Consider the following 25,754-nt stretch of genomic DNA (forward strand, 5'->3'; position numbering starts at 1 on the left):
GGGTGAGGCGGGCACGGTGCAAGACTCTCCGCTGGCTGAATCTCAGCCGCATGAAATATTGACTGCTGTGGCAGAAACCGGTGTCGAGAAGTCGGGGGGAGCTTTGGAGGAGCGGATTCTCGGGGGCGAGGGAGAGGACAGCGCGGAAGAGATGGAGGGGGACCTCTCTGACTCCTCGCTTATCTCAGACAACCTGATAGCCAACCCGTCAGTAAGAAAAAAATATATACGCTTGAGCAGGTAAATGATTTTATGAAAGAAACAAAAGGGAAAAGGGGAGTAGAAATAGACAGTTTTTTCCCTGATTTAAGGTTATTTCTCCACTCTGCTCAAGTTATCACAAGGAAGGCAACAACAGAAGAATTTGATCAGCCAAAAAGTTATAGATTTTTAAAAATTGTTTTTAACAGTGATTCAAAATCTCTTGTTTAAAAATGGCTGCATTTTATGCAACTTCTTTTATTACTTGTTTTAGTCAGTTAGTTTTTATAGCCATGATTGAAAAGTGCGTTTTTGTTTCTTTTAATCTAAACGGCTGTAGACAGTCTTTTAAGAGGGCACAGCTAGTAGAGTTTTTAGTGCAGAAGCAGGCATGGGTGGTGTTTCTGCAGGAAACGCATTCGGATCAGGAGAATGAGGAGGCGTGGCGAACGGAGTGGAAGGGGTTGTGCGTGATGAGTCACGGCGTTAGTACTAGTGCAGGGGTAGCCGTACCTTTTAAACCCAGCCTAGGGGCAGTTTTACTAGATATGGAGGAAATAGAGAAAGGAAGGATTTTAAAAGTAAGAGCTAGGCTGGACAGTACAGTGTATGTTTTTATTAATATTTATGCCCCCAATAGAGAGGGGGAATTAATTTTATTTTTTAAGAAATGAAAGGAAGCTCTTTTTAATATTAATAATAACGATGTGGTGGTACTAGGAGGAGATTTTAATTGTACTGTTAATTTTAATATTGATAGATTAATAATGATGAACCACATCTCAGTCCTCCAGAGAGATGGCTGCAATGTTAGAGTCCAGTGACCTGGTTGACATATGGAGATGCCTGCACGCCAGTTCAGGACAATATACGTGGTCTCAATATCACACAAACTGTGTATATAGAGAGAGACTAGACTGGTTTTATACTTCTAAAAATGATTTAAATAAATTCATCAATGCAAGAATCATCCCCAGTAGTCTCTCCGACCACCACTGTCTATTAATTACAGTAATAATTCAATCAGAACCCCACAGAACATCTTACTGACATTTCAATGTAAAATTACTACAAGATGTAAAATTCAGACAACAATTCAAACTTTTTTGGATAATTTGTAAAAAAGAACAAGCACAATATAAAGATTTAAAACAGTGGTGGAACATTGGCAAAATACAAATTAAATGTTTTTGTCAACAATATACTATAAATGCAACCAGGTCACTGAACACAGCAGTGAGAGGCTGGAGTCAAAAATCCTCCTTCTAGAGGAAAGTTTAAATTCAGAATTTAAAGAACAGACCCTGGAGAACCTAAAAGAGCAAAAACTCGCGCTGGGGAGCTTGATGAAGGAAAGAATGAAGGGGGCGATTGTGAATTTCAGATTAATGGAGTTGAGAGACATGGATGCCCCCACCAGTTTCTTCTTCAACCTGGAAAGGAACAGAGCAGACAATAGACAGCTGTGCTGTATCAGGACTCCTGGTGGGAAAGAACAGCACACTCGGGAGGAAATCAGCAGAGAGGCGATGTGTTTTTATAAGGAAGTTTATAATAAAGAACTGTGCTACCTAGAGGACACTAAGCAGCTGCTCTAGGGGTTACCCAGCCTCACTGAGGAAGAGCAGATTCAGCTGGACGTACCGCTGACCCACCAGGAGATGACTGCTGTTGTCAAGCAGCTCTCCAGCAGAAAGGGTCCCAGGATCGATGGACTGTCAGCAGAATTTTATAAAATTTTCTGGGATATAACGGGGGAGGATTTGCTCCAGGTTCTGTGAAAGAGCCTCAGCCACAAGGAACTGCCTCTTAGCTGCTGCAGGGCAGTGGTTACACTGCTGCCCAAGAAGGGAGACCTTTGCCAGCTTAGGAATTGGAGACCTGTGTCACTTTTATGTTCTGATTTAAAGATTTTATCAAAAACAATCGCTAATAGATTAAAAACAATTATTGGAACTGTGGTACATATAGACCAAACATATTGTATTCCCGGGTCGCTCTATTTTTGATAACTTGTTTTTTAATAGAGATTTTTTATCTGTAAATGATATTTGTGATTTTAATGTAGGAGTGATCTCCCTGGATCAGGAGGAGGCTTTCAATAGAGTCGACCACACCTACCTCTTTAAAACACTGGAGGCCTTTAGGTTCGGCCCTGGTTTTATCTCTTATATTCGACTTTTATATTCCAACATTTTAAATATTTTAAAGATCAACAATGGGCTCAGTCAGCCTTTCCCAGTGTGCAGGGGTATAAGGCAGGGCTGCGCCCTGTCTGGTATGCTGTATTCGCTGATTATAGAGCCCCTGCTGCACCTGTTGAGGGTCAGGTTAGCTGGATGGATAGTGCCGTCCTCACCCTCCACACCCTCCTCTACCACAGTGAAGGCGTCTGCCTACACAGACGATGTCACTGTGTTTGTGAGTGGGGATGCTGATGTCCAAGCACTGCAGCAGACTCTAAATGAGTTCCAGAGATCATCTTCTGCCAGAGTAAACTGGGCAAAATGTGACACCTTCCTGTCGGACAGCTGGGATGAGGACACCCCTTCTGTCCTGCCTGAGGGGCTGGAATGGAAAAGAGCAGGCATTAATGTGCTGGGGGAGCACCTTGGAACAGAGAACTACATGAAGAAGAACTGGGAGGGTCTGTTGGACAGGGTGAGGGGGCGGCTGCAGAGATGGAAGGGACTGCTGGCCCAACTGTCCTTCAAGTACTGGGTGCTTGTTATTAACAATCTGGTGGCCTCTAGCATGTGGTACAAGCTGGTATGCCTGGACCCACCCTGGGGCCTGGTGGAGGAGATCCAGAGAGTTATTCTTATTAATTTTTTAATTGGACAGGCAAAATTGGTTATTTTAAAGACAAGAAAAAATCAACTCTCTGGTTCTGGACTGACCAATTTAGTGGTTCAGTTCAGGGTGCTCGTGGTCACCCAGATCAGAGTAGAATTTGACTATTTTAAACTGGTCAGTAACCTGGAGGACTTCCAGGAGAGGTGGTGTGTGGGAGACGCCTCGTGTGCTGTGAGTGAGAAGGGGGAGTTCCAGTTTCTGTTCTAATTTTAATTTTATTTTTAGTGTTTTTATTTTGGCTTTAATCTGTTTTTAACAGAAAAAACTGTGTTTTTTATTGATTTTCTTATGATCCTTTTATTTAGTTTAAAATCTGTTTTTAAGAAGAACATGATGTATTTTAGGATTTTTTAATTCTGTTGAGGCAGTAGGAATCTTAACTTTTGTTGTGTTTTACCTTTATTGAATTTTAATGGATATAATTTGGAATGTTTAAATAAAGGATCTTAAAAGTCAAAGTCTCTCTCTCTCTCTCTCTCTCTCTCTCTCTCTCTCTCTCTCTCTCTCTCTCTCTCTCTCTCTCTCTCTCTCAACATTTTATCTGACAGATGTAATTCTGTATTTTAGTTTTGATATTTCCTGGACCACAAGACCCTAATAAAATTAACTCAGACTAAGGCCAAATACAATTTTAAAAAGTAGTTCAACAAGCAAAGCTGCCAATAATATTTCTTTGTTTCAATTTCAGAAAGTGAGAAACGTCCAGTATCCCTTGTAAATCACTTCAATTCAGTTAAATTACATTTTTACACCTGTGGAACCTATTCGTTGATAAGTAAGACAGAATTACACAAATATGTTTGCATAGTTGGGTATTTAGTGCAGTTCACATTCAATTGAGTATGGTTTTCAGGGAGATTACTGCCTCAGTCTGCTATATACTCAGACATGAAATCATCCACTGGCCTGGTATCAGAGTATGGTAATGAGATTTAACGACACTGCTCTCTCCCTTTATCCTAATGCAAGTATGTTGCTGAATTCTGCCAGTAAACTGATTATCTGAGCACCATGACTCTTCCAAGAAAGGTGCAAATTGCCTGTAAAGCCGCAGGCATGTCCGGCCATTATGTATCTATATCAGACAAAGTACAGCAAATGGTAAAAACATTAAAATGCAAAAAAGGTCGGCATATTAGAATGCATAGCCATAATGATTTCTTTTAAATGTTGTACATACATATCTATAAACAAAGACATTTCAAAATGATTTTCAAAGTTGCATTTAATACTTTCTAGAAAAATAACATACACAATGAAGAAGTATTACATCACACAAAACAGTAAAGGCTGCTATACAAATGCCACACCAGAAATGAGTAGAATCATGTGGTTTAAAATAAAATTGGCAAACCTCTCCAGTACAAAAATAAAAAACAATCTGTAATGATGTTGCTTATTAAAAAGGTGCCAGATTGGTTTCTCCTCACCAACTTTGACCCTAAGTAATTTTAGACATACTTGGCACATTAGTACTAACCGTCATTCTTGTCACAGACCCCTCCACAGTTTTAAACAAAATCCAAGGTACTCAAATGTATTGAAAAGCGGATCCAGTAAAAACTGACAACACACTGTCCTTCTGGACAGAAACACCAGACCAGGAAACCACTGTGGCCAGAGAAGCTCCATCAATCCTTGTCATGGGTGCTACCACAGAGACTCGCAGATTTGGTAATTAGGATCCCAGAAAAAAGAACCAGATGGACAGTATAGTGAGCTCACTTAAACATCAGGAATCAGCTAAAGGTCAGCTGGCAGGAATATTGAAGTGCATTAAATGGTTAACATTTAAATTGCTTAAAATTGAGGTTCAATTCAAAACTAATACATTCACTGCCCATTCATTTTTAATGAAATGTTAAAAATGTAATTTTAGGCTAATAAACTGTAAATACATGTGGACTGGTCCCCAGTAAATCATCCTACATCATTATTATGAACAAATAAATAAACGTTCCTAAGAAAAAAATATTTTTCCAAAGAATGATGTAAAGCCTTGCCATTCTGAATAATAAAATATAAGCCCTTTTGAAGCAAGTTCAAAAGGCCCAGGGCAATTTTCAGAGAGGGATAAAACAACTGCACAGTATAAAACGAACCAGAAACTACTCAGAACAAGTTTAAAATAGGGCACAGTAAATTCAGTTGTTGTGTACTATAAAGCTTAAACTCCAACATCAGCATTTAAAATAATTAGAAACGTAACATGCAATGCTGCAATAATTTAAAAAGCTATAAAAAATAAAATCTAAATTAACTCATCTTCATCCAAAGGTCTGTGGTATTTAAACTACTTTATGCATGTGCATTCTGGGTATAACAAGCATGACTGAGCAGTCTTGAGTTGTATAATGCATACCGATTGTACACAACCCTATCAAATACACCATTCTAATTAGAAAACTGTTACCAGAGCACACTGTTACCAGAATATAACTATTCTTAAACAGTGTGTGATATATACCGAAAACAATGGTTTGTCTCAGCAAAATAACGTTATTATGTTACATAATTGTTAAGTGGTAATCAAAAGAGCACACCCAAAACATTAATACAGTATGTGTTTATGGTCATCTTTCAAAATCTGCCATGCCACACTAAGCTGACACTGGACCAGCAAGTTGTCCTAGTGGAACACTTCTACGAAAATGTAAGGAATAATGCAGACTACTGTGCAGTTTGTGGCTCCCCCTATTGCCATATGTGCAACTTATGGGATTGTATGACTGTGAAAGTGAGAAAACGAATGTGAGCTGCAAATCTACGTCTTGACCAGGAAGGGTGCTAAGTAACCTTGGTGATACGCCTTCCCGGGGATGGGCCGACTCAATGGTAGGATGGAACCAGAAGTCGGGCATCTTGTTGAAAGGATCTCTCTTTAAGTGTGTTGTGAGCGGCAGTTGGATAGACCATGGTGTCGTGCTGATCACAGGAAGCAGTTTGGAAATACAAAGGGGACACAACTACATGAGTACAGCCCCTTATGCTGACATGCTGACAAGCCGGAGAGCTGCTTGTTTGTTTTGTATTTGTGTTTTGACAGGCGAGTACTGAACGAGAGCTGAAGCAATGAAGCCAGCACTACCACCCAGAGCAACTGTACTGCCACATCACTGCAACTGTAAGTGCACGTGTGAGCACCTGGGATTGTATTTATTGCTGCACCACTCACATCCTGACAATGACCAATACATTTGACGCTAAGCCATACTGAAGTGAATGTCTTACTTTATAATCGCCCTGTACTTTGCTTCAAAATGTACCTTGTACATTATAACAGACATGTTGCAGAGGAAGCAACCTTCACATATATGAAATCTGAACATAAACGATTCAGTCTGCACTATTAATATTGTAACAACCCTGGGTTTGCTGTAACCTCGTTCAGGAAGGGTCAAGAGTGCAATGCAGCAGGTGTTCAGGAAGTCAGAGACAGATGAATCACCACCAATCAGGCACGACTTGCCACACTAGTAGTACCCAGTTGCAACACTGTTGGCAAAACCAAGGGATGAGATGTTGCAACCCTCAGGGGATCGAGAGCGGGAAGCTGTGTCTGCTTGGGATTGGTGGCTGGTGCACCGCGGGCTTGCCCTGGATACAGGAATAAGTAAGGGGCTGGGCTGCTGCTGAGACGGAGAGACAAGCTGGAGTGAGAAAAAGAATGCAGAAGACAGTTAAGGAGAGCAGAAGAGAAGCAAGACTACAGCAAAGAGAAACCAGAGACAACACTTCGTGACTTATTATTTGTCACAGTCTGAGTAGCACTACGCTGCACAGCTGTAGTTGTACCACTGGCTGGTAAAGCAGCACACTATTACTTGCCCAGTGTAGAGTCCCAGCTTAGCAAACCGTGCAATTGAGAACCTGCAAATTCTGAATGAGCCTCCTTCATTGCCACACAAACGCTACAATATATACATGCAATTTTATAACCTTTTTAATAGAAATAGTCAACTCAATTTATCCTAATTTGGTAGGAATAAAATAAGGGCTAATCATGTAGGATGCCTGGTCAATACATGCTGGAGTAGGTATCCTTTGATAACATCTGCAAAAGCTTATCAAACAAAACGAGACGTACTGCAGGGAATGGAAAGTTAAAGCTTATCAGCAACAACCACCCCTTATATTAACAGAAGCCAACATTTAATGGCCCCTAAAATAAATCTAATTACACAAATGTTTGTTATCTAATTCATACATATATATATATATATATATATATATATATATATATATATATATATATATATATATATATATATATATATATATATACTGTGACAGACTTTAAATGTATGTACTGTACCATATGAACAGTATTCATTTTGTGTGTAGCTCAAACAGCTTATATTACCTTGCTAACACATAAAAAAAAGCAAAGGACTTGGAAAATGATGCCAGTTATTCCTGCTATCTGTCCAATTCAACTAAACTGATACAACCTATAATACACGATTAAAAAAAATGCCAGTAAGAATATTTGCTTATCCTGTGGAAATTTGTACTGAAATTATTATTTTTTTTAATTGAATCTCCCTTTGGTATAGCTATGACAGCAAAATAACTTAGATTTTTATTTGAAGCCATTGGTGTATGTTACCTTATGCTATCTTGTCCTGCATAGAAATGTCAAAATATCAAACCCCTTCCGATTAGTATTTATGGTAGCATCGTATGGTACTGCCCAATAACCTGTTAATTACTATAAGTGAAAATAAAGAGCTTATTTAGGTAAAAAAAAAAAAAAAAAAAATACCTGGCTTAAACTATATGTTTCCACTCTACTTACTGGTGCACATTTCAATACATATTTGAAAAATATTAAAAAAGCATCCAGTTGGACTAGATTTTTTGTTATAGCTGCAGTATGTGATGAAAAATGTCATCCTTGTACAGACAGAACCTCATCTGGCAGCAGACATGCTAGACTGGGGGTGTACCTCATAGGCACTGACACTGCAGCAAAAACCAGCAGACAGATCATCTTGAATTGCTTTAAATTATTTATTTTTTTACAGAAATAAGATTTTAAATAACTAGGCGCTCTGCCAAGCACGCAATTATAGTACGTAGTAGACCAATGCTAATTGCATCAGTTGTGCAAAGGTGAATTACAGAAAGACAAAATAGATTTGCAAACTACGCTTTTAAAAGCATGTCTATTCTACAGAGCAGGAAGGGTTGGCGTTTCTATCTACAAAGAAGATATTTAGGGGGGTAAATCACTTACCCAGTGAATTTCATTTTCCCCATATAAGGATACAAGGGGTTTGTATACCATAAAAAAATAAATAAAAAAACAAAACAAAAAAAAACAATTGGGAACACTGTGGCAGGGTGAAGTGTGCCTTGTCACATTCTTGTTATATTTTATGGTAGTTTTGATATTTTATTGTACCCTGCAAGTACTTTGGCTCCTAGCTCCCTCGATTCCAGCCATTTGAGAATGTGGCTAGAATGGAGGAAACTGGCACCTTTGATTGTCAGTGTGATTAATAAATTAAGGATAAATCAATCCACCTGTAAAATGCAGGTGATTATAAAGGTTATAGCCAGCCATGCAGTTCAGTTCAGGAGGACCGTAGGACTGAGAGCACACGTGCAGAAAGGCTTTGCTGGAAAAGCCATTTTTTGTTAACTTTAATAAAAGTGACCACTCATCCTTGACCCCTCACAAACACTAATACATATCCACGCAGTTAGGGAGACTAATTAATAATTACATTAGAAAATGGTTTGACACAGGGATCAAAACATGTACTGCATCAGTATTCTCCTTTAGTTTAAACTTAATTTGCCTTGTCATACTGCATATAGTTTTATGTCAAACTGACTCTGATTCGATGCACCAGAGATTAATCAAAATGACAAAAATATTATTATTGGCGAATGGGAAAGAAGAACAACATTTACAAAAACAAAAACAAACAAAAAAAAAGGTGGAAATTCTGAAGTAAAGATGTTACAAATGAGGTTTAATGTCAAGGCCCATATCCAATTCTCACAAAGGCACAGGCCATAGTTTACAGCCTTTCAGTTTTATAATGCTGATATGATTGCCCCCATATTTATAGAGGCGTAAATTAGGTTTGTCCTTGAGACCAGATTTGATTCTTCTTGGATAAGGAAGGATGACATTTTTGTAATTATTATTTGTAAAACATAGACATGTGTGTGATGTTAAAAACACCTGCAGCTTGTGGAATCTGGCTATCTGATGCCAATGACTATCCATCCTTGTCCTCCACCTCTAGGTTTTGCAACTCACATATGACACAAATAGGAAGCAAGCCTTACAATATTCAGTATATGGGATGATTACCAATTTGGTCAGAACACCAGTACTTGTGTAATCTAGATGCTGCTCTTAATCATCTCATTATAAAATCTAATAATATGTCATTGTTATAAAGAAAAACGTTTACTTTTTCCAAAATTGTTTGATAAATGAATTGTACCAGTACTTTCAGTTTCAGCAGAAGTTCATGGGAAGACTGGGAAGACTTTTGTAACACAATCATGTTTTCCAGGGCAGGTCTAGGGGCTGTAATGGCACTGTCCTTGATGGGATGTAAAGAGAGATTAATTTCCTCCCAGGCTGACAAACACTAATGGACTTTTGAACTACTGCCTTTCAACCCACTGTAAATGACTTGTTGCAATGGAGATGGCTGCCCTATAAGCAGCAATGCCATCTTCTGGCACAGTTCCTGTGAGAATGGGAATCTTTTGAAAGCAATTTAAAAGGGCTGCTTGTTTCCTAACAAAAAGGACATCAAAGTTGTGTCATAAATCATGTATTTCGAGGTACAAGTTCAATGAAAAAACATTTTGGGGAAAAAAAAAATAGCTCGAGATTATGTATGATCCTTTATTAGTTTCAGGGAAGTGTGCTTTCTTTTGTAGGAAATATTAATATATGAGAATAAAAAGTTTACACACATAAAATAAAATATATCATGGCAAAGCATAGTCATGTATGGTAAATCATGTTAAACCAAGGTAAACGCAGTACTAAAAAGTTATAGTGCAAACTTCCCAAAGCAAAGGTGGTAGAATAGTTAAGCTGTACAATAGTTTTTAGAGCTCTATATTTCATCCAATGCAAGTTTTTCTTTTGGCTCAAGGCCCCCTATGACTTCAGGAGGCAGTGTGGGCCAGTGGTTAAAGTCCAAGGTTTGTAACCATAAGGTCGCCGGTACAAATTCCACCTCTGCCACTGACTAACTCACTGTGTAACCCTAAGCAAGTTACTTAACCTCTTTGTGCTCCATCCTGCAGATGAGATGTAAAATCCTATTGTAAGTGACTCTGCATATAATGCATAGTTCACAGCCTACCTCTGTAAAGTGCTTTCAGTGGTCCACTATGAAAGGCGCTATATACAGATATTACTATTATATTAAAGGGTATATGTACAGTTGCAGTGCAAACATACCGCAGTTTGCATTTTCGCACATTTTGTCGTATGTACTAAGAAAAAATATGTTCATGAACAGTGCTGAACTATACTAATTTAATTATTATTTGCATCATCTTAGCGAGATCTCTAGCGAGTGTTGTGCAGCAGAGGGTGTCCGAAGGATATCGTTGATACACGCAAGGGTGCAAGAACCTAAATAACAAAACATAGTTTTGTTAAATGTAAATGTCATCTGCACAATGCATTCTGTTCCGGCTTCATTTTATGATGTGTGGTAAAATACTACACACACACATTATATATATATAATATATAGTATATATATATATATCCATATATATATATATAGATCTATATATATATACGGTGTGTGTGTGTGTGTGTGTGTGTGTGTGTGTGTGTGTGTGTGTGTGTGTGTGTGTGTGTGTATATATATATATATATATATATATATATATATATATATATATATATATATATATATACAGTGCTTATAGAAAGTCTACACCCCCCCTTGAACTTTTTTCACATTTTGTTGTGTCAGTGTCTCAGAGTTTCATGCATTTAAATGAGGATTTTTTCCCACTTATCTACACCCAATACTATTAAGGGGAATAAAGTTTTTATTGAGAAAAAAATTCTATATTAAAAATACAAAACTGAAAGATCATAATTGGATAAGTCTCCACCCCCCTGAGTTAATACTTGGTGGAAGCACCTTTAGCAGCAATTACAGCTATGAATTTGTTGGGATAGGTCTCTACCAACTTTGCACACCTACATCTACACCAATATTTGACCATTCTTCTTTACAAAACTGTTCCAGCTGTCAAGTTCCTTGGGGAGCATTGATGGATAGCAATCTTCAAGTTATGCCACAGATTTTCGATTGGATTTAGGTTAGGCTCTGTCTGGACCACTTAAGGACATTTACCCTTTTGTTCCTTAGCCACTCCAGTGTTGCTTTGGCTATGTGCTTTGGGTAGTTGTCATGCTGAAAGGTGAACTTCCATCCCAGTTTCAGCTTTCTTGGAGAGGACAGCAGGTTTTCCTCAAGGACTTCTCTTTACTTTGCTCCATTCATTTTCCCTTATATCCTGACACAGTAGGGATGGTGTTCTTTGGGTGATACACTGTGTTGGGTTTGTGCCAAACATAACACTTTGCATTTAGGCCACAAGTTCCATTTTAGTTTTGTCAGACCACAAAACTTTTTGCCACATGGCTACAGAATGTGAGTGTTTTTTTGGGCATACTTAAAATGGGATTCAAGGTGGGCTTTCTTGAATAATGGCTTCCTTCTTGTCATCCTACCATACAGGCCAGATTTGTAGAGTGCTTGGGATATTGTTGTCACATGCACACTTTGACCAGTCTTGGCCATAAAAGCCTGTAGCTCTTGCAAAGTTGCCATTGGCCTCTTGGTAGCCTCTCTGATCAGTCTCCTTCTTGCACGGTCATTCTTCTTAATAATAATCACTTCTTAATAATAATCTTGACCGTGCTCCAAGGGATATTCAAGGCCTTTGACATTTTGTTATACCCATCCTCTGATCTGCGCCTTTCAACAACTTTGTCCCGGACTTCTTTTGAAAGCGCCTTGGTGTTCATGGTTGAGTCTTTGTTTTGAAATGCACTACCCAGCAGAGGGAACCTACGGGAACTGCTGAATTTATCCTGTAATCATGTGAATCACTACAATTTAACACAGGTGGAAGCCACTTAAATTGGAGTGATTTTGAAGGCGAGTGGTTGCACCTGAGCTAATTTAGGATTGCTATTACAAGGGGGGTGGACACTTATCCAACCAAGCAATTTCAGTTTTTATTTTTAATTAATTTTCTACTAGAGATCCATGAATGTGATAATACTTTTGGTTTAGCAGTTGTGTGTTTGTTTTGATAGAAAGACAACTGAAATCTACAAAAGGATTATATGTTGTAATTTATGCATAAGGAGGCTGTATTGCCCAGTGGTTAAAGAAAGGGCTTGTAACCAGGTCCCTGGTTCAAATTCCAGCTCACTCATTGACTCATTCTGTGACCTTGAGTAAGCCACTTAACCTCCTTGTGCTCCGTCTTTCGGGTGAGACATTGTTGTCAGTGACTGCAGCATGCATAGTTCACACACCCTACTCTCTGTAAGTCACCTTAGATAAAGGCATCTGCTAAATAAATAATAATAATAATAATATATATATATATATATATATATATATATATATATATATATATATATATATATATATATATATATATATATATATATATAAGTGCAAATCCTAATAATACAGTCTGATATAAATGACAAGTTGATTTCTGGTCAATGCAACACAAATACATACAACACTGTATCCATCACTTGTAGAGAGGTCAGCATTACAAAAAGGAGGGAACAAGGCTGAATGCTTCATCACAGCAGGTGGTGTTTGGCTTTTTTTTTTTAATCAAATTCTGAATAGATGTTATTTCTAAGGCTGGCAAGGAATTACATTTATTCTATAATAAAATATACACTGCCTGAGGTTAGTTAAGCAATTTCTCTACTTGTACTTCTCTAAATGTTTTAATTTCAGCCTTTAACTTCACCTCCTAAAATATCTACCTAATAATATACACATATTATGATACTCACCATCATTTACACTCTGATGGACAAATTCCGCCAGAGATTAATCTTTATATATTTCAACTTTGTTTCCCTGGGGTGAGAAACAATCCTAAAAAACCTTCCCTTCTTTTGAATGTGTGTGAATTCTACAGCAATAGGGGATTTAAGTCATACTGTACACACAACCTGTTTAGTTTTCCAACACTTGAACTATAGAGTGAAATGATATGTTAAACTGTTAAAAGGTGACTTGCTAACATCATTTTAGTGGGGTTGTGGATTAAGGAGGTGGGGTTGGGAGTGATATGTATTGAACGCACATACATATTTCACAATGTTCAGGGTCACTCCTTTTGATTTACATGGGATGTGTAATTTTTTGGTTTCTTCTTCAAATATATAAAACAACATTGTAAGAGTGGTAGTGATCTATACACTAAGGTCAAACAACAAGTAATACAAATACAGGTCACTATTTTAGTATTAAAATATTTTTATATTTATAATGTTATATATATATATAGATATAATTATATATATTATATATAATATATATATATATATATATATATATATATATATATATATATATATATTTTGCTTTATTTTATAAGCCTCAAGTTATTGGTGCCTACACAGAACACTGACTTATCTATTAAGACTTTTGTACTTTTAAAAATTAAAAGCTTACATTATGAAATACTATGCAGCAGATTACATCTGGTATTCTATTTAATCAGAGTTTTCCTTTATATAATCAATTTGCTCAAAAGGGTATGTCATTGGGAACTTATGAATAAAATCATACCTTTTCTTCATCCCAGCTGGCTTCAAACTGCACCAAGTTAACTTATGTCAACACATTTGCAAAATATTTTGTAATTCCTTTATGGCCATAGAACAGCTGTTCACATACTCATTACATTCAAGATCAAACTGAATGACAGTGCAGTTCATTATTCTAATATGACATTAGAATACACCGTAGATTAACCATAATGTGCATTACCATAAAACATTACAAGAATAAAGTCTACTGTTAAAAAACAAAACTAATTCCTTCTGTATATTAGTACTGTGTCCTTCATGTAAACTGACACACACTCTCTCACACACACAGACACACACACACACACACACACACACACACACACACACACACACACACACACACACAGAAACAATTACATACTTCATGGCTAGAGAACTGGTAAACTATACCTTAGGTTTCATCTGCATAGTAAAATAAAAGATGCACCATTTAGAGACTTTATTATTTAGAAACAGCTGCAGAGAAACTGTGTGACATTTTCACATTGCCCACTGAAGCACTGCAAGTCTAGTATGCCATTGAACAGGAACATTTTGATAATCTCTTGCATGTTATGACAAGAAATGCATCAAACACCACTCTCACACATTACCTGGAACACATAGTAAGATGTGCCTAGTTGCTGGTGAGGTTATGTAAGTTGAATTGACTTGAACATTTATTATTTTCAAATACACATTTAAAATAATTATAGCTCATTCCATACATTTTCTACACCATGCACATCAATTCGCTAATTAGGTCACACATGTGTAGTTTTGCTGTATGTTTTAGTAAGCATCTATTTTAATTTTAAAACATATCTGGTACTAAACTATGTTTAATCTCTGTTTGCCGTCCTTGTGCTTACATGATCATTTTCAGCTGGAGGGTTGTACCCATCCGTTCTGGGCCTTCTTTTCTGTAAGTAACCATCCAGCTGCTTCGCCCCGTAATTGACATGCTTGGCAGTCAGTAAACAGTAGAACACCAAAAACTCTTAGAAATGCTACTGAATGCTAATGCTGCATTTTTGCTCTGAATTGGATCAGACACAATCTCTGTAAGACATTGAGACAGCCTTCTTTCTTGATGTCAACATGTGGTCGGTCAGATGTGACTGGACACGTGTAGATGCAGAAAAATAAGAATAGATATGACAATGAATTTCTGACATTTGGTGAAATGTATATCTGTGCGGTACATATTTTTGGAAGGTTCAGGACATTCAGAAAGTATTTTTCCCACTAGATTGTGTCCACTAATACATGCTTTAGCTGGCAGGGGAAGTACAGAGTATAAATACACAAAACAAAGAGGAATTTACTTTATTTCACCAAAAAAAAAAAAACCACACACAGACAACGGAGGGTTGAGTCCACATTATATTAAAAACCTGGCATCCCTCCTCCCACAATATTTACTGTTAACACTGAATTTATACCTAATGGTTATGCCATTACTTTATGTATTAAAGATGCTGCTATAACTTCAAACACAATACCAATATCTGGATTTTAAACATCTGTAAGATCTGTTCTATATGCCTGTTAAACTTAATATATACTATATGCACCATGCTTGTGTACAAGCAACGCTGCACTATGTTTGTCATAGAAAAACACTACTGTGGTTTTAAAAACTGACCATTTTAAATCCAGGAATTAGTGTCCAGCGCTAAGCCCAGATTCAACATATCTGTAAACTACTTGAAAGTACTTATTATTAGACATAGATGTTAATTATAAATACAAAACCAAGGGCTACCCTCAAATACAGAAACCATGTGCCAGCAGTATTCACATTGGACCGGATGATGGCCGGATGATGGCCGGATGATGGCCGTTGCCATATTTACAATTTGCAAAATCTTATCCTATTTTTATTATAGATTTTTTGCATGTCATTCGATTTGACTATAGAGAATGGTCATCACCGCCTTCTTCTTCTTCTTCTTCTTCTTCTTCTTCTTCTTCTTCTTCTTTCTTCTTCTTCTTCTTCTTCATAATAATAATAAAATGTCCTGATAATCTTTACTACATTTTTGACATATGTTACCTGATGTCTAAAAAGATATGTCAAAAAAACATAAACATATGTTTAGAATGTTAACCTAATGGTTTAATGGCACTGTGTGTACAACTTAGATTGTTAAAGAGAAAGAGTACAGACATGTCTGCTACAGACACAACAGAGGCTGTGACCTGAGGCAGAGTGGATTCTCCAGGGATTGTGTTACCAACAGACACCAGGTGCTAGTCACTTGTAATGAGACTAGAAAATGCATTTGATGGATAAAAAATGTCTCTTCCTAAAGCATGGCTTTCAACAGTCAATGAAAAATATAAAGAACATTTTTTTTTTTTTACATCCAGCTTTTGTAGGTAACAGGCCTTTCATAGTGGACCACCATCACAAAGCGCTTGAACAGTTTAAAATAAGAATTAGCAATGAAATGTGATAATTATATATATATATATATATATATATATATATATATATATATATATATATATATATATATATATATATATATATATATGCTAAATAATTATTATTAAATAATATTATTATCTGAAGTGTGCGGTCTCTTCTCTAGCCCATGTCCAACAAGCTGAATAGGATACATGTTATAAAAAATGTCTGGAAAAATGGCCTACATAGTGGGCAGCACCTGTCTCCATGTGCATTTCTTTTTTAACTAGTAAATTCAGCCAGTTACAGGAGACTGAATAGAAAACTGAAAACCACATGAAATACATTGTCTTTAAGGCAACAAAACTTCACCCGAACCAAAATCATACTACTATCCTGCATGCAGTTAGCACTGTTTCATCTAATGTGGCTGTGTAACAGGTCACAGGGTTACATGCACAATGAACAGGCTTTGTACAGTACATTTTTTGTTGAATGAACCTTTGTTTGAAAAATCAATGAGGCAAATCCATATAGAAAGACTCACAACTGCAAACTATATTTTTTTGTAATGCTCTGCAGCCACAAATCTTTATCGGCTGAATAACTTTAACACCCACGCATGCATGGTCAAAGACAGGCTGTCATAACGGAAATAGAAGACAATGGCCAGTTCATATTTTGTATTGTACAACGGCACTAAAACTGCTGGCAGCACCGCAGGACTCAAATGAAAAGATCTGAACAAAACTAAAATTCCCATAATTGGTCATAGGAACTGGAAGAACCTACAAATGCCCTCATAGTGACATTATAACTAAAAACTTTCACATTTTGTGTATGAATCTATTTAAAATTTTCCCTCATTATTGACACTAGTAACATTGGCATCAGTCCGTATTCATCACAGTAAAGGGTATGATAATGGAAGTGCATGGCAAAATGTCAGTATGCTAAGTAGGGCTTTATAACTCCCCTTTATCACAGTAAATACATGCCATTGACATGCCAGGGGGGCTGCACATGGAAACATCAGGTAATGTAATATTGCTAACTGTGCTATGGTAGTTTTGAAGGACAAGTCACTATCAAGTAAACTAAATATGTCATGCTGTTCACAGAATTTGTTTTACATGTTCTACACTTATATGCTCAATCTACAAACCGAGTACATTTTGTGACAAGACTGGCAAGCTGCACTAAGAACGAGCCCAGTCTAATTTAAACAGCTCCTACTGCTTCAGTTCAACTCCAAAAATACATAATCAAATACATATTTCTTGTGAGGTTTGCCTCATTTACATATGACAGCATATGGCAGCATTGACACTGTTAGAGGTAAAAGACTATGTTGCTCAATTTAAGAATGTCTGGCGAGCTGATGTTTTCAGTTCCTTCTGACCCCACAGTTTTTGGACAATTATAAATCACTTTTTTATGGCATATCAAATGTGAAGTATTGAAAAAGTCAACATTATTTAAACAAGACATGGATATACAGACTTGTTTATTACTGTCATTACATAATTCTAACTTAAACAAAAATTAATGAGTAAATCTTAATGTTATAGATCACAATTGTCTCTACATTCACACCTTCTATTGTTACCAGACCTATGGTAGATGACGAAGTGGCTGGTACGTTTAGTGGGTTTAAAGCCTAATGTGCATCTGATGTCATGACATGGCAGTGTATTGCTGCCAACCAGCTTCTTCATTTTCACTAGTTATTGTATATCTTAGTATATTACTGTATATTAGTTACTGCTTTAACAGCAGAACACACTTAGATCCTGCCAAAGGCACTGCAACGTCCACACTCCATGACAAACCAGAAAAAATTGCTAGGCGTCTTGATGTGTACTGATAACATTATTTTTCAGGCACTTGAATGTAAAAAGGCTTGAGTAAATTAATCAGAACAAGCATATCATTCCCGTTCCCATTTTAAAGTGAGACTGCCTTAATAAAAAATTAACCACTGGGATATGAGCATATGAGCTTTTAATTATGATATCCAGAAAATATGCTTAATAAAGTAATGCCATTAAAAAAAGGCCAAATCTAGAACAAGTGAAAACAATTTTACATTACTTGGGTACTTTTTCAGACAAAACGAAATTTTCCTTGTTTGGTGCTGCATAGCTAAATCCACGATATCAAGGACTTCAGGTAGAAACCTAGCTCAGGATTTGATCCAAGTGACTTATCCAAAATATTCAAAATGAAGGTTTTCTTCCAGAGCATCAATATGCTTTAGACGTCTACTTCATTTATTAGTGTGTAACATCTAGAAATCGTTACAGTGTTATAGAAGAATGCAGCACAGGTGTTTCAGCATTCTCCCATACAATCATTCTTAATGTATATGCACCTCAATACTGATTTGATAGAACATCTTGCCCCTGCTGTTCAGTGCAGAGCCTCTGCCAGAAAAAGGTTGCCAATTGTGCTGAATTGTGCAATTTTTTCAGCTTCTTAGAATTGTCTCAGGGGAACCAAGGCTTCCAGAGGAAAAGGGCTACTGTGCTGCCTGGTTTCTATTATTGTACCAATAGCACCAAAAGTTAAATAAATACCAGACAGAATGCTCTTCACTTTCATCTTTGTTATTTAACCACTTGACAGTAAACTGGCAAGCAAACTTCTTAGTTAAAATATATTCTGGAACCTGTTTACAAAGCATATTCCTAAACCAACTCTGACACCCAAATTATTGACTATTATAGCAATTTCATTATTCAGTAAATGGATAATTATTGAACTATAACACTTGAACTGAAAGTGCCACCTCAGGCAGCTGACTGTCAATCTATTCATTGACTATTCATGACTTGTTTATTATTTACCACTAAATTAATGTTGTTATACTTTTTGGATTCAAACTACATAGATATTTTTTTTCAAAATTAAGTGTTGCATCCCATTCGGACAATGCTGAGAAAGTAATTTCTGAGATAGTAATTATCATCATCCTCATTGTAAAAGAATGGAAACATTTAATACCCCAGTTCTATAGGTCCAGATATAGAGCGGGTTCACATGTGCCAAAATGGCTTACCATACACAGACACATACTGCTGCATGTTAAGCATAGCGCAGAGATTGTCAGATGGAAAAGCAATGGTATGGGAATGGCTGGCATCTGAGCTCTCTCTCTCTCTCTCCCACTGACATTCACATTGGGCAAGAACCACTCTCCTTGGAGAGAAGGTGACCTGCTGCCCACAGAGAAAAGAAAGACTGATCAAACCAAGCAGCAAACTATTAAGTTAAAATGGCTATAAATATGGTGCAGACAAATTTAGGAGGACAATTAGTCTGAAATTTGGTAAGATATGTAAACCGTCATCCTTTAGTTGCATTAGTCAACAAATTTCAGCCTGAACAAACGGCTAAGCTACATTACTGTGAATGTAGGCTTTTCTGAGGGTTGACCAAATGTGATCATTAACTGCTCAGGACAGTCAGGAGCAACAATAATTGCGCAATTGTTTTAGAAAGACTTTTGAGTTGCATAATGTTCAAAACATTTGTTGGTAATGTACCCAAAATATTATTTTTTTAATATTTTTTTTTTTTATTATTTACTTTCTGGGAACATGCCTCTCTGAGTCACGAGAATAATTTACAAAAGTGTCCAGGGAATGTCCTGGGCGAGAGAACATCAGTTTTATGAATTATACAGATACATAATATCATGGGGTCTTTTTTTTTTTTTTTTTTTTTTTTTTTTTAAGCTTTTTATATCAAAATGCAACTTAAATGGTAAAAACAAGTTTTTCAAGTTACCCAACCTTCTGTATTTATATCTGGTTTTCTAACTTGAACAGGTGTTACTCTTTGAAGTACAATAAAAGGATTTGACAAGTAGCCCCATTGTATGAAATACATATTGTAATAACGCGTACCCTTTTACAAATTTTAGAGAATATGTGCATTTTATAAAAGGGTTGCACATTATACACAAGATGTGAACTTGACACGAGCAATATTATTCTATTAATCTAAAATACATAGACTGAAACTTAACTGAACTGCAGGTCTCAACAAACAAACAACTTTACTGGCTTTGCCCTTTAAATTACGTTAAGTAGACTCCACAAGATATCAATGAAGATAGTAGTTTCCAGAACATTCCCATATAAATGATATGTACAAACAATCTGATCTAGTTCAGCTCCCCCTCTGGCACTGGAGACGGAAACGGCACCTCCCCCTCTGGCACTGGAGACAGCAGCGGCACCTCCCCCTCTGGCACTGGAGAAAGCAGCGGCACATTCCCCCTCTGACACTGGAGACAGCAGCGGCACCTCCCCCTTGACACTGGAGACAGCAGCAGCACCTCCCCCTCTGACACTGGAGACAGCAGCGGCACCTCCCCCTCTGGCACTGGAGACAGCAGCGGCACCTCCCCCTCTGACACTGGAGACAGCAGCGGCACCTCCCCCTCTGGCACTGGAGACAGCAGCGGCACATTCCCCTCTGCCACTGGAGTCAGCAGCGGCACCTCCCCCTCTGACACTGGAGACAGAAACGGCATCTACCCCTCTGGCACTGGAGACAGCAGCGGCACCTCCCCCTCTGGCACTGGAGATAACAGCTGCACCTCCCCCTCTGACACTGGAGACAGAAATGGCATCTACCCCTCTGGCACTGGAGACAGCAGCGGCACCTCCCCCTCTGACACTGGAGACACCAGCGGCACCTCCCCCTCTGGCACTGGAGACAGAAACGGCACCTTCCCCTCTGACACTGGAGAGAGCAGCGGCACCTCCCCCTCTGGCACTGGAGACAGCAGCGGCACCTCCCCCTCTGGCACTGGAGACAGCAGCGGCACCTCCCCCTCTGGCACTGGAGACAGCAGCGGCACATTCCCCTCTGACACTGGAGACAGCAGCGGCACCTCCCCCTCTGGCACTGGAGACAACAGCGGCACATTCCCCTCTGGCACTGGAGAAAGCAGCGGCACCTCCCCCTCTGGCACTGGAGATAACAGCTGCACCTCCCCCTCTGGCACTGGAGACAGCAGCGGCACCTCCCCCTCTGGCATTGGAGACAGCAGCGGCACCTTCCCTTCTGGCACTGGAGACACCAGTGCCTACCTTTCTGGCTCTCGGGACGACAGATGTTCCTCCTCCTCTCCTCTCTGGTTGACAGGACTGCAACTCTGGCTCCAGTAGCAGCAACTCTGGCTCTGGCAGCAGCAACTCCAAAGTTGCCATCAGACGACGAGAGTGCTGTTGCCTAATATTTGCTTGCTTATGGAGGGGCAGGATAAAAAAATCTACAGATACAAGTAACCCGCAGTGGCACCAGCCATTTTATTTTTTTATTTTTTTCTGCAGTTTCCAGTTGGGTAGGTAGGGGTGCTTTCCCAACCCTTACACCATATGTGGTGTAGTGGCATGGGTTCAAGGCTGGTTACTGAAAGGAAGCAGACCCAGACACCATCTTGGCCCCAGACTATTCACTCCTGAGCCAAGATGGACCATCATAAAAATTCTCAGTGACATCACAACAAACAAAAGTATAATTTTATTAACCTCACATTAAATCTCATGACATAGCTGATAAAATACCGTAAAATCACTATTACTCATTAACACAATTCAATTTCGACAAAGCTGTGAATCAGCAGAACGTTACTGCAATTGGCAACTCATTCCACAAAGCAAGGGCCCACACACTGCATGAAAATCCCCTTGCCAGTGTCAACTCCAGTCTAGGTTGCGAAACTGATGAAGTCAGCTGCCTGGCACTCATCAACAGCATACCAAAATAGTAGATCCCACAAGTAAACTGGAGTATTTGACAATACGTCTCTGTTAAGATTAATATATTCTGGATATCACAATCAGAATGGCAGGCCCTGTAACTGTTCAAACACTATAAAGTCATGAAAACCAACAGGCATTTAACCAACTAAACCAGTATCAAAGCCAAGGTGGTTGAAAATGACACCACATACAGGTTCGACAGCTGCGAAGACAGATGAGAATATTCCTATTTATGACTTTGAATTAACCACCCTACTCAATGCACAGAATAAACAGCAGTAGTTATTGACCTTGGTGCATTAGTAATGTAACTAAGTTGTTTTCTTTGAAGTTCAGCTTGCTATTAACCACTCACTCCAACAAACAACTTGTGAGTTATTCTGTTGAACACAAAATACTGTGGCGGGAGGGTGGGGATTTGAGATAATGCACAATAAAGGAGGTAATCAAAATATAACACCTCTAACTTACCTGCACAAGCAAGTCTGGCCCTGTTGTGCAGTGGTTAAGGTGGTGGGTTAGAAACACACTGCCTGTGCATCTGCATCTGGCAGCCTTGATACACGTCTGCTGGACTGTTGAAATTATCTGTGGGTGACTTTTCAGGAAATATACTACAATAAGACAGGCATCTATTACGTACTGCAATTGTTATTATAATTATGTATGATACAGTAGATGCCACTTATTAACAAACTCTTGGTTCCCAGCAAAAAAGTTTTCATTAACCAAAAGTTGTCAATAAGCGAAAAGCCCCCATTTTCAAGTGTATTTATGTGGAACAGTGATATACACTGTAGTTGTACAAACATGGCACTGAAATGCATGTGTTTTAAATGTTACAGTGTTAAAAAATTAACATGAGAAACATGAAATACCTACACTGTTTGCTTTATGCATGCATAAAACAAAAATAAGAGCATAGAATTATACAAATAGTACTACACAACGATGTACTACAATTGTCCTTACAATGAGTAAAGCAAACATACAAAATATGTGTTGTACTTACAATCAATTCTAAAGAACACAATTTTAAAATAAGAAATTGTCCAACAATTTTGCGTGCATCTTTGTAGCCACTTTCAAAGCCACGATTCTGGCATATCATGCGGGAAATGTCCACAGCACGTAAATGCTCTTGGAGTGAAGGCTCTTCGGGTTCCTCGTATCCTGTAGCTTTTCATCCTGTGGGTGCTTCACAGCTCCGACTGCCCCAAGAAGTTGTGCATAAGTGAGCTCACATGCTATATCCACCTGTCTATCAAACTCCAAAATGGCCTCAAATTCCTCTGCTGTCAGATTGTAAGGAACAGCAATGATCTGTAGCACTAGCAACTAGTAATAAAAGTGTCAATAAGCGCTGTGCAGTTGCTAATATCAGAATTTCATCAACATTAAAGTCTATGGGACGGGATCAGTCCCTGAGAAAATGTTTTTAATAACTGAAAGTTGTCTTTATCAAGGTTGCTAATAACTGGCATCTACTGTATCTACAAAAGTTACCGACTGAATTAACTGCACTGTTGACATATCCTTCAGCTGTTTTACTGAACTATAAAAATACTGTTTTAAATACTGTTTTAACTTTTTTTTTTGATTGCCTCAAATGTAGGTACACAGAGTGATTGATTTCACTTATGATTTGGTTATGTTCTTCAGTGTAGTTAGCTATTATTTCACTCCATCTGTAACTACAGACAGACACCAGAAGCACCAGGAGATAAATTGATTAAAAAGGAAATTACAGCCTATTTACTCCATCCTTGTGGTAGTTTTGCCCTGTTATTTATGTGACTTTCTCATTTATAGGCTGGCTTCATTCACAACGCCAGATGTTCTTCTGCTAAATGAACGAGCTGATCCTGTTTGACAAATTATGTCAACGGTCAAGCATCTGTACCTATTGTTTTATCATGCTTCTGATGGCTGAGTTTGAGCTACCTTTTTCAAAATATTGCATATTATCTGTTTATTATCATAGCACTCAGCATTACACAATCCGTTTCAGTAGTGCGCTTAGATTGCTGGCAGCGCCCATCTCCTCCATAGTAAGCGCTAATGGATAGAGTGGTAAACTCTGGTCCCCCATGTGGATTTTAATAGAGGTAGGAGTAGATTGTCCCTTCCAAACAGGCAGACACAACCTCCCTTCATTGTAGACCTGAATCTCCAGACATCTCTATTGACCACTTCAGATTAAAAAAAAAAAAAAAAAACCCACTGAAACAAATTGTTAATAATTGTTATTATTTTTCTCTCTCACCTTTTATTTAATTAAAGTCTGACTCTATTTTCTTCTGGTTAAAGTTGTCAAGTTAAGCAAGTCAGGTTGGTATAGTGCCTCTTTCTATTAATACTCTTTGCTTTGATTGAAGCAAATATCAAAACATAGTTTTTTGCAGAATGACTGAATAATAACCTTTGCACAGCCTTCTAAACGACCCTATAAAAATGTATCTATGTTACTATGGAGCAGTGCAATATTGTCCTAATCGAAATGCAACGACCCTATAAACACCCACTGTATCATTACCTTGAAAGCCTAGGAAGCTTAAATAAGAAATTATTTATAGATGTTTGCATCAAAAGGTTCATCACACACAAAATGTAACCACAGGTCACCCAGTCATGTATTGAGCTGCAATGGCTTCTTTATAGAACTCTCTGGAACAATGATGGGAACCTGCCCAATATAATTCCTGGATATCAGTGTATAGTACTGAGAGACTCAGTGTAGTATAGTATGCATTGTGAAGAGGGTGCATTTCTTCAGATGCTGAGAGCTAAATGTTACAGATAAGTGGTTAATGGAGCTACAGGGTCTAACAAACTGCATTATTAACTGATGTTGTCCTTAATTCAGCTTGTTAGCTAAATAAAAGAGATAAGCATTTCCATCTCTTTTTCTGATATCACCTAGCTGGATTTTAAATTAGGGCAAACGGAACTGGAGAGACTGGGGAATACATGTAAAGTTAGTGATTTATTTATAGTATCAGGGGTGAATTGATAAATTGTGCTTTGTATGTAACAACCACATTGTTTCTAGGGAACAATGCTGGCAAATATCATCCAAATGACCTATTAAAATAAACCCAGATTTATTATAGAAATGTATCATACTGCATAAAACCCCTGATACAAAACAGCTATATTGTTAATTATGCAAGAAGGCAATTCACATGCAATGTTCTAGCAGAAGCTAAAGTAACTGTTGATGTATCAGTTAAATTCCCATTCTAGTTGATCCTCTATAAATTACAGGTGTTGTTTCTGTTGGTAAAAACATTCAACAATGGCATATGCCTTAACTGTATATTCAAATGGCGTCATGATGATCACGTTATTGTAAAACAAAAAAAGTGAATTTTGTAAGTAAAGCGCAAACGTTTAGATTTAATGGAGAAGATAAATAAATAAATGCAATGTATAGAAAGTAGTAGATTTTCAAACTCTAAACTATTATTTCGTTAGTGTACTCATCAGACCAGGACATTCTGCACTAGTCTGAACTAATGACAAGCCAGGATGACTAAAAGGGTACTCTGGAAATAGGTACTGACAGCGACACACACCTGTCAACACATGAAACATGCCTGGGCAAAATCTCACCAAACGGATAACCAATCCACTGTTTATAAACAAC

At 37.9% G+C, this 25,754-nt stretch overlaps 1 protein-coding gene across 2 annotated transcripts in view; it reads right to left on the reverse strand.

Moving 5' to 3' along the window:
• Positions 1-25,754, reverse strand: part of LOC121295531 (ankyrin-2-like) — a 239,531-nt gene that overhangs the window by 212,510 nt on the left and 1,267 nt on the right. The gene's annotated exons all lie outside the window — the stretch shown is intronic.

The sequence above is a fragment of the Polyodon spathula genome, chromosome 2 (assembly GCF_017654505.1).
Source record: "Polyodon spathula isolate WHYD16114869_AA chromosome 2, ASM1765450v1, whole genome shotgun sequence".
NCBI classification, from domain to species: Eukaryota; Metazoa; Chordata; class Actinopteri; order Acipenseriformes; family Polyodontidae; genus Polyodon; species Polyodon spathula.